The sequence below is a fragment of the Leptosomus discolor genome, chromosome 7 (assembly GCF_034619465.1).
Source record: "Leptosomus discolor isolate bLepDis1 chromosome 7, bLepDis1.hap2, whole genome shotgun sequence".
Classification (NCBI taxonomy): domain Eukaryota; kingdom Metazoa; phylum Chordata; class Aves; order Leptosomiformes; family Leptosomidae; genus Leptosomus; species Leptosomus discolor.
Genome location: NC_141397.1, coordinates 38,016,585 through 38,031,442, shown reverse-complemented (window position 1 = coordinate 38,031,442; position 14,858 = coordinate 38,016,585).

Sequence of the window (14,858 nt, the reverse complement as noted above, 5' to 3'; positions counted from 1 at the left end):
GTATGAACATGCAAAAGATCAAGTGAATGTGGTAGGCACTTCCCATTAATAATTACAAGTGTAAGCAAGAATTAAACAAATAAGTCTTGAGTTACTCTCATGAAAAACTGAAACTCAAATAGTGATTTCAGAAACCAGCCTCCTGCCTTTAATTTCGTATTTTGGCCTCTTTTTTCTTTTTTTCTTTGAAAAAAGGAAAATACGTCTAGCGTCTAGGACCTGGGAACCACTCCTACCCCACACGTCTCACTGTCATTAATGTCTCTTCTCATACCATAGTAATACCCATCTCAGAAAGTGTCTGAATATGACAGGGAGTTTGGGCACTGGGGATCCTCCCCACCCCTTCTGCAGGAGTTGTACTCATGCTCTGGGGAGGGAGATTAGCTGAGGAGACATTTCCCTGTAGCCCTCAAAATGTGCCTTTGAGTGGAGCTGGGTTTGTAGCCACAAACCAAAGGAAACCTCCCAAGCTGCAAAACCAAATGCAAGCGTAAAGCCCAGACAATTTTAATGGTGGTGGTTATTAATGGTTTTGCTGCACCTTGGACCTGTTAACTTGTACTCCTTGGGGGCAATGCAACATGCTTGGAATAACCAACTTTACGTGAGCAGATCACTTGTTTTCCCCTCTGGCCATCCACTCCTACTCTGATGTTCAGGTGTGTGTGTTCATAAAAGGATATAGTTAACAGCATCACCACAGCTTCAAGCTTCTGCCAAAGCTGGAACCTGTGCCCATCAGAGAAGAAGCAGACCCGGAGTGGTGGCTATTACTGGTCCTGATTCTGCTCATTGAAGAATATCAAGCAGAAACTCCTCCCTGTAGAGATGATCTGCTGTATGGCATAGAGCCATCACCCATGGGATGAGGCATCAGAAGATTACATGCTACTTCACATATATGACAGAGTGGGCATCATCAGTAACTTTATCATTATATGAGTCACTATCAGATCTTGGGGCGTGGATTTTAGCTGCTCCATTGGCCAGAGTCATCATTCATTTACTTCTCGATAGATCAGTAGCAGTTTTTCTTATTCCCATTGCCCCCTGCAGCCAGCACCTACTCAGCTAAGGAAACTTGGAAATGAGGGACTTTTAAGGTAATTCAGAAGAACGTGATGTCTTTGCCCTACTTCCACTGCAGATCACAAGGTGAGAGGATGATAATAGAGATTTTGTGTGCTGCAGGCTTTCTTCGCTCTTTGGTTGGATCCCTGCCCAAGAAAAAGCCACTTGAGGACTGTGGTGCCCCAAACCTTCCTCATTTCATCATGAGCACCAGTGACCTGGATTTCCCACCATCTGTTCCAGGCATGTCTTGGTGAGTCACAGTGGTGAGTGAGCCAGTGCCACAGAGTCCTCCAACTATTTCTGCTGGAGGGGAGATGAGCTGATGGGTTCTGCCCATCCTTTCAAACCAGAACCAGGGAGATGGAAAGGGAGGGAAATGGGGGGAAAAAAGAGGAAGAAGCGGAGACACAAAGACTGATGGTTTGCTAGAAAAGGAAAATAGTACTCACCAGTCTACTATCCGCATTTTATTCTGCATTACTATATGTTGAGACTTTCAAACTGGTTGCTGGAATCAAGGCTGAAATTAGTTTTCAGCCATTCATTCATAACTGTTATGTTTAAAAAAGAAAAAAAAAAAGAGAGAGAGAGAAGGTGGGGGAAACAGAAGTAAATACAAAAAGAGGAATGTTAACATGTGTGGCTCAGAATGTATACAGCAGACAAAGCTCTGCTTGTTCTTTGACAATGGCTTTGAAAAGCAGGTGTCATAGCAGCTGTACAAGGTTAAAGCACAGGGACCATTATGTACAAAATGAGTGAGTCTTTATCCAGAGTCTGCTTCAGCTCTTAAGAATGTGCTTCCTATTGTGCCAGTGTTTGCTGGAAGGACTCCATATATACAATGGAGAAATTTTTCATTTTCACCTTCCACCAACCTCCATTCCACCATCCAAATCTACAGTTATGGATATAATACAGACCTCTGGCATTCAAGGTCCTCATTGCCCTATACTTCTGAAACAAAAGCTATTGTGCTGCACCATGAAAGCCTGCCTGCGGCAGAATAAAGCCGTTCAGCAGTGGACTCTCAGAGAGTATTTGTGAGGCGCTTTCTAAAGTTAAAATCCTGTTGAAAACAAAACACTTCCAATTAAAAATGTTCTCTCATTTTGTTTTGTGTTTTTGGTTTCCTTTTCTCTCTCTCCCTCTCTTGGAGATGTTCAGAGAGATGCTCATATAAAAAGGCAAGGGACCTGTCCTTGCTTTCATTATCAAAGGGAGAAGATGGAAAAAGAAGCAGGAATGCACAGCTTGGGAGACAAGCAGTATCATTTAAGAAAAAAAAAAAAAAAGTTAAGAACCAGGCCAGGAGGTATCTTCTTCCCAGTAGGCAGTGGGATAGGCTGATGTGCTCTGAAAGAAGATATGAGGCTCAGCATCTACACTTTTTTTTTTTTTTTTTTTTTTTGGTAATAACAAGCATGGGGTGTAATAGAACCATCTCACTCCCAGCTTTTCCATACCCTTCCCCATAGCACATCCAGTGTGCCTCAGGTCTCTCTTAGAGGGAGTGTGACAGATGGTCCCTATGTTAAATAATTTGTCCCCTGGGCATGTCTTTTAGACATAACAGTGTAACAGGGTGTAAGGAAGGCATGGAGCTGGTAGCTGTTCCCATTGCCCACCCCCAGCCCAGCCCTACCTTGCTGAAAATAAGCCATCAGTGTCTGGCAACCAAATATATACTGAAGCTACAAAAAAGATTAGTGAGCACTTTGCTGTCACCACCAGGAGGTGGTACTGGGACAAACCCAACCCCTTATTTCAGAAATCCTGTCTATTTAGGGCTATCAGTCCCTTCTTTCTTTGGGATGTGCTCCCATACTTGTGGCACAGTCCTTGTTGGCCTGTACACCCTTTCTGGGCACTGGAAACATCAGTGCGTATCTGAGGAGGCATTGAAAGGCTTGAGTCTGCCGTGTGTGTTTGAAATGAGTCAAACATTGAAAGGTTAACAAACTGGCAGGGAGTGTAATGTCCCCAGGATGATGATTCACCCATCTGCACCACATATAGGATATGATGTACTAGAGGAGGAAATTGCTTGTTGTAAGGAGAGGTGTGCACAAGGGTTATTCTAATACCTAGGATTTGTGTCCTCTATGGCTCGAATTGCCCAGATTTATAATTGTATCTTGTCTTTGGGTTTGGAAAAAGATAGTAAAATGATTTGTGTGTGTGTGTGTGTGTGCAAATAGTTTGGGCTTAATTTTTCTGTGGCTGGCTCTTTTCTGCGTTGAGTTTTGCATTTTTTATTGCATATCTGGTGGGGGTGTGGACCCAGGCAAGGGAAGCTTTGATTCAGTACTTGCTGCAACCCATTGCAAGCATGACTCTGTGTAAGCAATGTCTCTTTGAAATGACTGCCTAGCTTATTATTGACACCAGCTTATAGCAAGTCTTTACATCCATGATGCAGAGATGGTGAAGTGGAACTGAGGTTGATAAGGAGGAGGAATTAAGCCTCAGGACCCCAGTCCTTGGACGCCAGCAGATGATAAAGGCTGGAGCTGTTCTTTTTCCAACCTTGGGAACTTGGGTGGTAGCTCAGATGCCATCTGGGAGTCCCTGGGCAAGCATTCTGCTCTGATCTTCTTTCCAGTGCACCCCGCTTTCCTGACAACCTCCCCTGCAGTATGTAGTTTTCATCAGGACCTGCTCACACTCTATGGGCTGTTCTCACTTCTGCTTTCAGCACTGATTGGGGTATGCATGATCACGTGCAGGTGTTACACGCTGCTTATCAAGCTTTGTCCATGTACAGTATTGGGTAGCATCTATCTGAATGTGAATTACTGTTGTCTACTATACTATATACTAGGCTCTGAAGTTCTAAAGTAAAGGCAAGAAGGGACAGGGCAGTGAGACAGGGGAGGTAAGGGTGATTCGCAAGTCAATGACAGCCTCTTTCTACAAGATCCCCAAAGTAATACACATGGTATTTCCATATCCACCAGTGCAAGGCCCTGAGGATAAGGGCACTTGGGGTGCCAGGGTAAAGACTGCCACAGCAGCCTCTAGGCGTGTAGGTGAGCAGTTACAGTACTGCAAGTGAAGGACAAACATCAAAATTGCATGTGGGAGAGGCCTTGAGTGCTACACAGGATACAGCACCCTGCACCATCCCCTGCCTTTTCTCACCCTCTTTTCTCTTACAATGGGGAGGGACCAAAGCAGGATCTGTATCTCTGGATGTCTTATGTCTGTGTCTCACCAGCAGCATATTGCTCTTTGGTTTACATTTGCATAGCTATCCATCCTAGTGTTATAACTTCTCAAAGTAGTGTCTGGCTTGAGTTTTGGGTTTATACTGAACATACTTCAGAACTGATTTTATTACAAGCCAACTTGTCTTGCCACTTTGCCATGCAAATACATTCAAAAAATCTAGTGAAGAACCTTGTTTCCAAATTGTTAGAAGCTCTTGAGCTTCTGGCTGTGTGCTCCTGAATGCATTTTATGTGTGTTGCATTGCAACCACCTGAGTGCTTATTAAATACTGCATGTAGGAAGCAGTTGTATTCACCTCACCTTTGTTCTTCCAAATATCAGTTCTACTCCCAGTTTGTTTCTGCTACTGGTAGTAGCACCCACGTTTTGTGATGCTGTGACAGGTCTCTGTGGGAGCTGCTCACACTGGGATCCTTGAGGAGCTAGTTCCAGCTGACACCTTGCAAATGACAGCTGCAGTTTCCCCACTGTTCTTGTTTTGCCCAGAGCACAAGCCCAAGAATGAATTAATGGCAGGCATGGGAGGAGGATGGACGTCATGGCTTGGTGTCTGGATATGGAGGTCTTCTGATTGTGAAAGCCAACATTTTGGGCCACAAAGGTAGAGGGACAACTTCATTGTCTGTTTCTTCTTCATGACACACTTCCTCCCCACTCCGCCCCATTCCCTTTTTGAGGTGAACACATGTCTTCCAGAATTAAACCATAGTAGCAAATGGCTCACAAACTGTCTTTCTGCCTCTTGCAAAATAGCCACCGGGCAGTATCACCATTCTCATAAGGGACTTCGTGGATTCACAGTTCTTGTGTGGTTTCAAGGAGAAGGGAGAAATGGAGCTAGAAAAGCAAGCCGATGTAAAGAAATGAGCTAATGAAGTGAGATCACAAAGTGTGCAACCCCAGCCGCTTGTATCTTTCTCTCCAGTTACCTTGGTAACTGTGTAGTGATCTGATGTTGCTTAGTTTTGTACCCTGCAAGTAAAAGAAGCTCAAAGTACCCATCACTGGCAATAATATTTGTAAGATATCAAATTCACCTACAAAACATAACAATTAAGTTACCGACTCACCAGATACTGTATTGAAGGGGGAAATACATCTTCCCCAAAGCCTGGATAAAATTACTTCTATTTTCCTACGAGCCAGCAATTTAGTGCATCTTTTGATGGGATTTCTTAGGGCCACATGAAAGGGATCACAACAGGACCACTTTTTTCAATGGCATGGTTAGCTGAATCTCTGCATCGTTTCAGTCTTAGGTGTCTCTGCTGATGATAATGTTGTTTAAAGAGAGATATGGACTCCTGTTCAATAGAAACAGACTTAAACTATGTTTGGATGGGGATGGACTTTCTTAATGGAGAGCTGAAAAAACCACCAGCTCACAGTGGTGTAGAAACCTCTCTGACAGATGATAGACATTGATTCTCATCAACAGTGAGTCTGGGTAGGTTTGGATCCACCAGCTGCCTTTCATGTCATTGGCAAGGCACTGCTATGAACTCACTGGTGGGAGCTTTAGTGATAGAGGGGGGTGACTGTCATGACCTCATTCTTTCCCCCAGTTGTCAAATATTGAGGCATTTCTTCTCTCTAAGTGTGACAGGGGATGCTACTGTATCCTGGTTACTTTCCTCATCAGTCCTCTATCTCTATGGCTGCTCAACACCACTGGGTAAGATAGTTTAGGGTGCTCAGCATAGAGGAATGGACCTTTATCCGGCCACCCTACCTGTCCAATCACCAGCTCTTGCTCCTATATCTCCCCTTTCCAGCCTCATTTGTGGCCCCTGACCCTGAGGTCTAGGGTAATGGTGTCATACAGGCTCAGTGTCTCTGGGCACCATGCTGTTCATATGGTTTGGAGCAAACTGTGGTCAGCTTCAGACTTCCTTGGTCTTCTTGGTCCAAGAGTTTCCTTGGTCTCTTTAAAAAACCTGCAGCAAACTATTAAATGAAAGGCTCTATGTAAGTTGAGGACTTGAACAGGAAAAGGAGATGGGACAAAGAGTTAAAAGTGGGACAATTCATCTGGGAGGAGAGGAAGCAGCACTCCTCCACTGAGGGCGGAAAAATGCCCAAATACCTTATTTAGTATTGAATGTCAACTGCTTTCCAGCCTCTGCACCTGCAGGCATTGAAATAGCACGAGGAAAGTTAGGCTTGGAGTATTGTCAGCTCTGGATTCAAAATCTGAGTGGCCAGAATTTTGCAGGTAAATTCAGCGCTTCTGTGGGGGAAATGTGAATTACATATTTGCACTGGCCTCTTTTCCCATGCTGTTTTCTGTGCAGTTTTGCAAGGCTCTGGGAGACTGGATGCTCAGAGCTGGAGGGAGGTGATTTGGTTTAAGAGCAGATGTCTTGGAGACAAGCAGGGCTAGATACAAAGCACTGTCTCCTTGTGCATCCAGGTAAAGTGTCAGAGGCCCTAGTGGGGCTGGCAAAGGTCTTTAACCAAAAAGTCCAAATCTCACTTCAGAAAAAACACATGGCTTGCCTTTGCTAATACTGTAAACCAGCAAAACCAGAAAAAAAATTCAAACAAACTAACTCTCTGGCTGGATATTAGTCTAGGGGCTGATCATGAGAGATCTGTATGCATGATTTACATCTTAGTTCACTGTCTGAACACTGACAGTCAATCAGGCTCACCAAAACATGGAAAATTAAAAAAAAAAAAAAGAAAAAGAAAAAGAAAAAGAAAAAAAAAAAAGTCCTAGGGCTCCCAACCCTACTTGCCTGCATAAACGTCTAATATTTGTCTTTTAAAGGAACAACTGTAGCCACATCATTACAGAGAGAACAGGTAGAAAGATCAGGCCAGAGGAACTAGCACTGATTTGAAGTTTGCAAAGTGCTTCCACTCACTGCTCAGACCAAGCCATTCTTGCATGGTGAAATTCACAGAAAAGAGGAAATGCAGGTCAGACATCAATAAAATGCTGTGGCCAAAAGCTGGTCCCCGCCTTTGAAAGGAGAGTCAGAGGATGATGGATGGATGGATGGATGGGCAGGGGGAGCGGGAGGGTGTTTTTCTTTTCCAGTGCCCTGAGCAGGTTTGCAGGCATCCAGCTTTGCATTCAGGGCTGTACAGCCAACTGGCCACTATTGACAACACAGTCTGACAAGTCAATAAAAAGGAGGAAAGATGAAGAAGAGCAACAAGGCACCTGAAATGGTCTGGAAAGACTGAAAAGACTAAGTATGTAAAGGCTGGCTAACTAGTGTCCTGGAGGGAGCAGCAAGGAGGGGGGTGGTAGACAATGTGGACTAACAGCCTTTATATGTGTGTGTGTATATATATATATATATATGTAAATTTTTTTAGTCCGTGTTCAGTGATTCTGCAATGTCTCAGATGAAGCGGCAGAGTTCTCCCATCAATTAACCCAACAGCCCTTTGCACCATGCCCTCGAGGGGTGCCTGTGTCCCGCTAGGGGAAACCCCTGTGCTGTGGGGCACAGGATGCGTGAGGGGGCACTGTCGTCCTTTATCTTTGTGCCATCTCCTTGAAACAACAAAGCAGGTCTCTGGATGGAAAACTGCAGAAAACTCCTCCAGACAATAAAATGATTCAATTTATTGCCTATAATAGAGAAGTCCGTCATAGTAGGGCAGAATTCCGGCCAGCACTGGATGGACGAGTTTCTGCTGCCATCCTGTGGCCACGGCCCCCGCTGCTTTGCCTGAGCCTGGTGTCTCTTTTTGAGAGATTTCTGGTCTGAGCACGGTGGAGGCAGATGTCCCTCGTGTCCCGTGAGCAGCTGCCTGCACCTATGGCAGCATGTGCTGGGGCTGCTCTTCTCCACATTGCTGCTTGGGATCTCCCTGCCATGTGCATGGCTCATGATGTGTGCTTGATGCATTGCCCCTGCCAGCCTGACATATTTACAAAAATACTTTGTTGTGATATTTTTCCCTGGGTTTAGATCTGCAGGGTTAATCTGTGCACTCTTCTCCACCACAAAAAGTTCATTTTTTCCCAAGCGGGGTAGGTGTGTTTCCATGACTCCTGCAACAGCAGAGTCATGAAAACTCCAGAGATCACACAACTCCCAACAAGACAAAGTAATTAAAAATCTTTTTATATTCAGGTCACAGTCCAGAGATTTCTTTTATTCAGATCAATAGGCCTATCAATACATTTAAAGCCAATATCAGCCAGGCACCCTGTGCAGGGTCAGGGTGCTCTCAGAGTGACATGAGGACAAAGTGAGAGGCTCTCGTACATGCCACATGCTCAGGGTCTGCAGGATCTCCTCCTTCAGCCTGTGCCTCATGCAGAAATTAATTAGCCAAATATTTGTGAGTTGCTTTGAAAACACAAAGCCCTGGAAATATTCTTGATATTGCCAGTGACAATATTTATAGTGTGTTTTTTTTTTTTTTTCTTCTACGTAATCAACACGTGTTAAACTTTGTCTTTGCTTTGGTTGTGATAATTTTTAATAATTTCACTACTTGCCACATCAGGAAGCAGCTTGAGAAAATAATGTAGATGAAAAAGAGGATGGAGGCAGGGGAAAGTTACACTTAAAAGTAGGAAAACCCAGGGGGGAATCTGGAGTTTTACCCTGATTTGCTCAATGAAGAAGAGGAGATGAGAGAAAGGTAACTTGGAAGAGAGCAGCCTGGTGCTCTGCATGGAACTTGAAATTCCCACCCAAGAGGGGAGGTTTGGCCAATACAAATGCAGTAATTTGGCACTCCTATCTTTTCTACTAAGACATCAACCCAGTGTATGCTTTAGACACCCTGTAAGTCTGAAATGGGGGCTCATGCAGCCTTACATTAATGGCATTGCACAGAAAGAGCTACACTCTGCATACTAGAATGATGTGCTAGCTCCATTTTGGTTGCTTTTCCAACAAAGTTTACCTAACAAAATGAGTAGAAGAAATTTTAAAATAGAAAATTGAACCTTTTATTACAAAAAAAGAGAATATTTGCTTTCCTTGAAAGAGCAAGAGACAGCAGCAAATGATACAGACACAACAAAAGCAAGTATAGAAAAAGTCTATTTTTCTAGAGTGAAACCGCACTTTTCTATGTGACTTTCTTGTCTAGCTACATGTAACATCGATGGATATATCTGAATGCTTCTGTATAAATTATTCACTAATGATAAACCTAAAATACAAATATAGAATGTGAAGGATCTTCAGGCACAGCCCCTAATAGTCTGGAGACTTCTTTTCCTTCCTTGCAAGGACACTCGCTTGCAGCAGTGGCTCTCACCGGTGGCAGAACTTCTCAATTCCCAGACTGTGTAAAAAGTTGCCCTAGAGGGGGAAAATAAATCCTGGCTCTTAATAGCTATGCAGGGGATGGTGGAAGAACTTATTCCTCGCCCTTTGTTCCCAGTGGACTCTGCTGGAGCCTTGCAGGGACATCTGTCCTCATTCCTCACATGCTGCATCTTCCCTCTTTCATTCATCCTGAAATCAGAGACTCATTAAAACCCCTCCTTGTTTCTTTTGCTCTACTCAGAGCACTGTAAAACAGGCTGAAAGGCACCTTGAGATGTCTTCTAGTCTAGTCCACACAGGCTTTCTTAGAAGTAAGAAGTAAACACAAGAAAAAAAAGTTAAAAAGAGGATGATTTAGATGAGTGTCCTAGGCACTTTCTGCCCACCAATGCAGAACACCCCTTGCCAAAGTAAATTTTGTCTTTCCAAAGAAACTGGAGACAGATACAAGTGTTCTATTCAATGCCAGGCTTTAGGTCTTGAGAAAGGTGGAGCTGTATAATTTGCAAGCTCAATTCCTGAATTTCCAGAAAGAATCTGTTGGTGTCAAAGCAATAAGAAGAAAACAAAGGCTTGGAGAAGAAAGACTTGAAATGGTGATTGTGACAGATGTGTCTGGACCTTTAGATTCTGTCCACAAAACCTGAAGCAGGAATTTACCATCTGTTTGGGCTTTAGGTGTTAAAAATCACCCTCCTTCCTCCACAAAAAATAGTTGCTGCTGGTGGAGTAGGTATAATACGGTTTTCCTATGTATAAGAATGATGTGGTTGGCACATGCACTGGTGGTATTTCAGTAAGTCACCCACTTCTGCCTGGATGACATAATGACTGTGATGGCAGCATCCTGGTGGGTGGGATGGGTCTGCAGGGGGTCACACCTGCTTCCCTGTGATGCGATGTGGGAGCACACAAAGGTGATGCTCTTGGCTAAGAGGGAACACTGATCCGTGTTGGGGCTCTTGCAGATAGGTGAGAGAAGCTGGGGTATGGTTGTATTCACTCTTATTTCCCTCCAGTTACCTTGGGTCACCTCCCAGGTAACCTCTCCACCCCTCCAGAATTCTTGCTTTGGTGGGCATCCATGCTGCAAAGAGATTTGGGCATAGAGAGGGTTTGCCAAGAAGATTTAAGATTGGGATTCGAGCTTGAGATACACAGATGACAGGTGGGGGCGAAGTGGAGCTTTTCTGGTGGTGAAGGTCAAGAGGCTGAAAAACACGGTGCTTTTGGCAAACCACAGAGAAGTAGGGCACCAGGACACACTGATGAGAAGTGACACCACAAAACACTAAGTTGTGCCTTCTGTGAGCGGTGCAGAGATCCATTTTGCATCATGAAACCACTGAATAAAAGCATCATCATCCTTGCAATAATGTTCAGTGTTAGCTCTATGCATGCCTTGGATATGGCAACTAGAACATGCCTGCTCCTCTCTCCCTGCAGCCTTTGTGCAATCCAGTACTTGCTCAGTTAAAGTGCAACATGGACTTTCAGAGCCATTTATTGAGGAATCATTAATAACTTCTTAAATACATAGAAGCTGAAAAATCTCTGTGGCCCAAATCAGTGTTTAAAGTTATTCTGAATGCCCAGGTAAAAGGAGTTTACCATTGCACGTCAAATTTACATACTTTAATGTATATAGTATGCAAAATCTTTCTTTCTGCCTTTGACAAGCGGAAAACTTCTTCATGAGTTGCTTGCAGTATAAAAATAAACGAAGGTAGAAGGATTCAGTACACCATATTGCCTTGAAATATTTGAGCAGCAGCATGTCATCACCTCTGAAGTCCTTCTGCACATCAAACACACTGACCTTTCAGGCCAACACTCCTTATGTGAAGACTGTAGAGGCTGAGTGTGTCACAACATGCATAGAAGATATTGCAGTTTTATTCCACTTTAACCTCCATTTCTGCTTTTCTTGGCTTTTGAGTACTTAAATATGCAACTCAGTGCTGTATTAGAACAAGAGGAACAGTTTGTATTGAGTTGTAAACATAATAACAAAACTTTGATACACTGGAGGGGGCTGAAGTTGTGCAAAAAATACAAGATTAGAGAATATGATTCATGTAGTGAGACGAAGGTATAACTCCCATGCCACCTAGAAGGAAGATAACAAAAGTGGCACACATGATATTTGTATACAAATGCATGAGTGGAAACAGCACAAAGCGATCAGGAAATTATTTAAGGTGGGAAAAGAAGGCCTATCAATCCAAATCTGGAAAAGAAAGGAAACCTAGGCTGGCTGTCAGCAAGACCATTGATTTATGAACAAGTACATTATGAAAAGGCACTGTGTGCTCACAGGAGCTCGTCCTTGGGGACCACTCCCACCTGCTTCTTCAAGAGTACCTGTGCTGTTTGGTTCACAGCACTTTGCAGTACAAGCTTCTGCTGTCACTCAAAGCCACCAAGTCAAATCGAGTACATCTATTAGTATGGGCAGTACTCAGATTCTTCCTTGCAAAGCTCTGATTCAGGAGAATATCCGCTGTTCAGGAATGTATTTAATTGTACAGCTCATTGCACATGTTCTTGACTTGTATTAGTGTCATTGAGGCAAGATCCTGTACCTGCAGCCTATTGCTTGTTCTTCCTTGCTCGCAAAAGTCTCTGCCCGGGGTCCCAGATGGAGCTTACTGGTCATCTTCCTCCAGGAACATGATTTAAACAACATGTTCCCAAACACCAATAAATCTAGAGAAGACATACTGGCAAAAGCCCTGCCAGCTAGGTTCATAAAGGTGTCTAGGTGTCAATACAAGGTACTGTAGCCCCTGTAACAGGGGCTAATGTTGTTCACTTGTCCTCTAGACCCACTCGAAGGTCCCAGCTCCTGTGCACTGGTCTGGTCTTTCTGCTTCCTTTGACAATAACCTTGTCTGGGTACACTTCAGTGCATGTTAGTTTTAAGACCAAAAAGTCAATGGTAGAAAAAGGAAGGCTGTAGAGGTAAATTGAGGTTGGGTGGGAACAGGGGTTTCCCTACATCTTCAAACACTATCTCTTGTGTTGTTACCTCTCCAGGGTGTTTCCTTATCACAAAACAGGGAAACAAACAACAATTAATGAGTTCTCCTGAACTCTTTTTGGTGGACAAAAGCACTCCTGCCCATACGTTTCCTCCTCTTCCTCCTGGGGACAGGCAGGAGTGTAGCAGTTGAGTGGTTGCATGTGGTTTACCCTTCCAGAGAAGCTCACCTTGCTGGGGCATGTACAAAGAGGTGTCATGGTTGAGATAATGAGCTTGTGGAGGGAAAGTGCTCCTTGCTTTTTGAAGACCCTCATGGAGTGAAGCCATGGTTGCTGCTCTGACCCACTGGGAAAAACAGAAACGTGCAGTGCAGCTTTGCTGCATGTGCCCTCCTGGGCTACAAATTCTTTCTTATCTTTCTCCTCTGAGTCACCTCAGCCAGCCAGTCCTCCCTGGCTAATTGCAAAATGTACTCTATGTAAAGTTTCCTGGTGTGCCCAGCATTTCCGGGACAAAGCTAACTATGCCATTCTGTGTTAGAGGCCACCCAGTGATGGAAGGAGTAACTTCTTGGTGTGGCCTGGCTCTTCTGATGGTAGCTGACTTTCTCACTTGGTGACTAACACTCCTGAGTCAAATTTGGCAATAGAAGTTATGGGCAGGTAACACCATTAGAGGTCTCTAACCTTATATAGGTAATGAAAAGCATAAATACATTTTTGGGACACGTGGCTAAAAAAAAAATCACAGGAAAGTATGTTTTGGCTGGAGTCACACATTTCTTCTGAACCTCCTTTTTGCATCCTCTCCTTTCCTTTTGCTTTCCTTTTTTAAATCTCTTTATGTTCTTGTAAGTAAAGTTAGAAATAGAAATGTCATTTTGAAATGAAAACTAGAAAAACTTTTCACTTTGCTAAATTTGCATATGAAGATCCTGGCTTCTCTCTCCCCAGATTAGTTTTTAAAACCAGATCTGGAAGAAAACTGTCCTGAGCTCATCTGCTGACACATTCACTCCAGTTCTGTGTTTTCCAGTATGTCTATTCTTTGCACAAATCCCAGGCAAACTGAGTGCCCCCATCTCCCTTAACCCAAACCCCTTTCTAAATAACAGTACTTCAGTGCCTAGTCCTGAAAATGGTTAACCCACCATTTCACCTGGGCATACCTTGTTTCAGAGAAGCATCTGATGCTTGTACCACTTTCCAAGCTCATTTTTACTGATCTCTGGCAGGTATCGCAATTGCTGTGCCTGACAGTTTATCTGCTTCACCATATAGGAGTTCAGCAAGGCCGGGAAGGAGGGATGCAAACAAAAGCATTATTAGCATGTTATTTGGCTCTTAATGGCTAGAAAAGATGCAAGATTCTTTTGGCACAGTGGTACTTTTTTTCTTCCAAAAAAAAAGGAGGAAAAAGGACTTTAATTGAAGCCTGCAATGTTGTATAAATGGAAGATCTAAGTTTTAATTGAAAAATAATTATAACCACTTAATCATTTTAAATGAGGGCTGTAATTGCAGTCAGTTCATAATAGCCAAATACAGACACTTAGATTCCCGCAATAAAGCAGGGATGGTACAGCTTGATTCGCTAATAGCTCTTCCACTTCTCTCCTCTTTTGTCTCAAAGATTAATTCAGGCAAGGGCTATTAGTGCCGTTAATTGGTTCTGCAATTTAGACCTTGTGCTCGTGAATGAGTGACTGATGCAGACCTATCAGCCAATAATGTGAGCACTTTGTCAATGTGTTTCTCATTGTCCGGCTGCACATAACTCCCCCGGCAGCTCCTCTGCCACCCAACCCTGGTTCCCCAAAGGGATCAAGAAGAGTGGGTCTCCGCTGGGGTGAGGGATTCACTTAGCTTTAGATAGGTCACCTAGATGCCTTTGAAATTACGGCTGGCTTATGAATAAAATAATTAGGCAGTCAAGATGTCCTCCTTGGCAGGGACAGATCCTGTATTCAACAGAAATCTTCTCCACCGTGCTGGAAAAAGGAGGTTCAATGAGGTTGTGAAGTTGGTGAGATGTTAGATGGAGAGCAGACATTACTGGTAGGAAGGGGCTGCTGGCTCTGGGCGGAGTCCGACGGGGTTCCCCTTCCTAGGGGGGGGTAGTGATGACTAAAGCCAGTTTAAATCACCAAAGTCACAAAGAACAGCACAAACTCTGCTCCCAAACAGGTATTATTTTTCACTTAAGCAGTCACGGCATTGGTGATGGGCAGTGGGAACAGCTGGTGGGCACAACTGGTGGGCCTTGGGCTAACAGGAGCAGCTGGTGGCACCCTCTCTGATGAAGTCCTT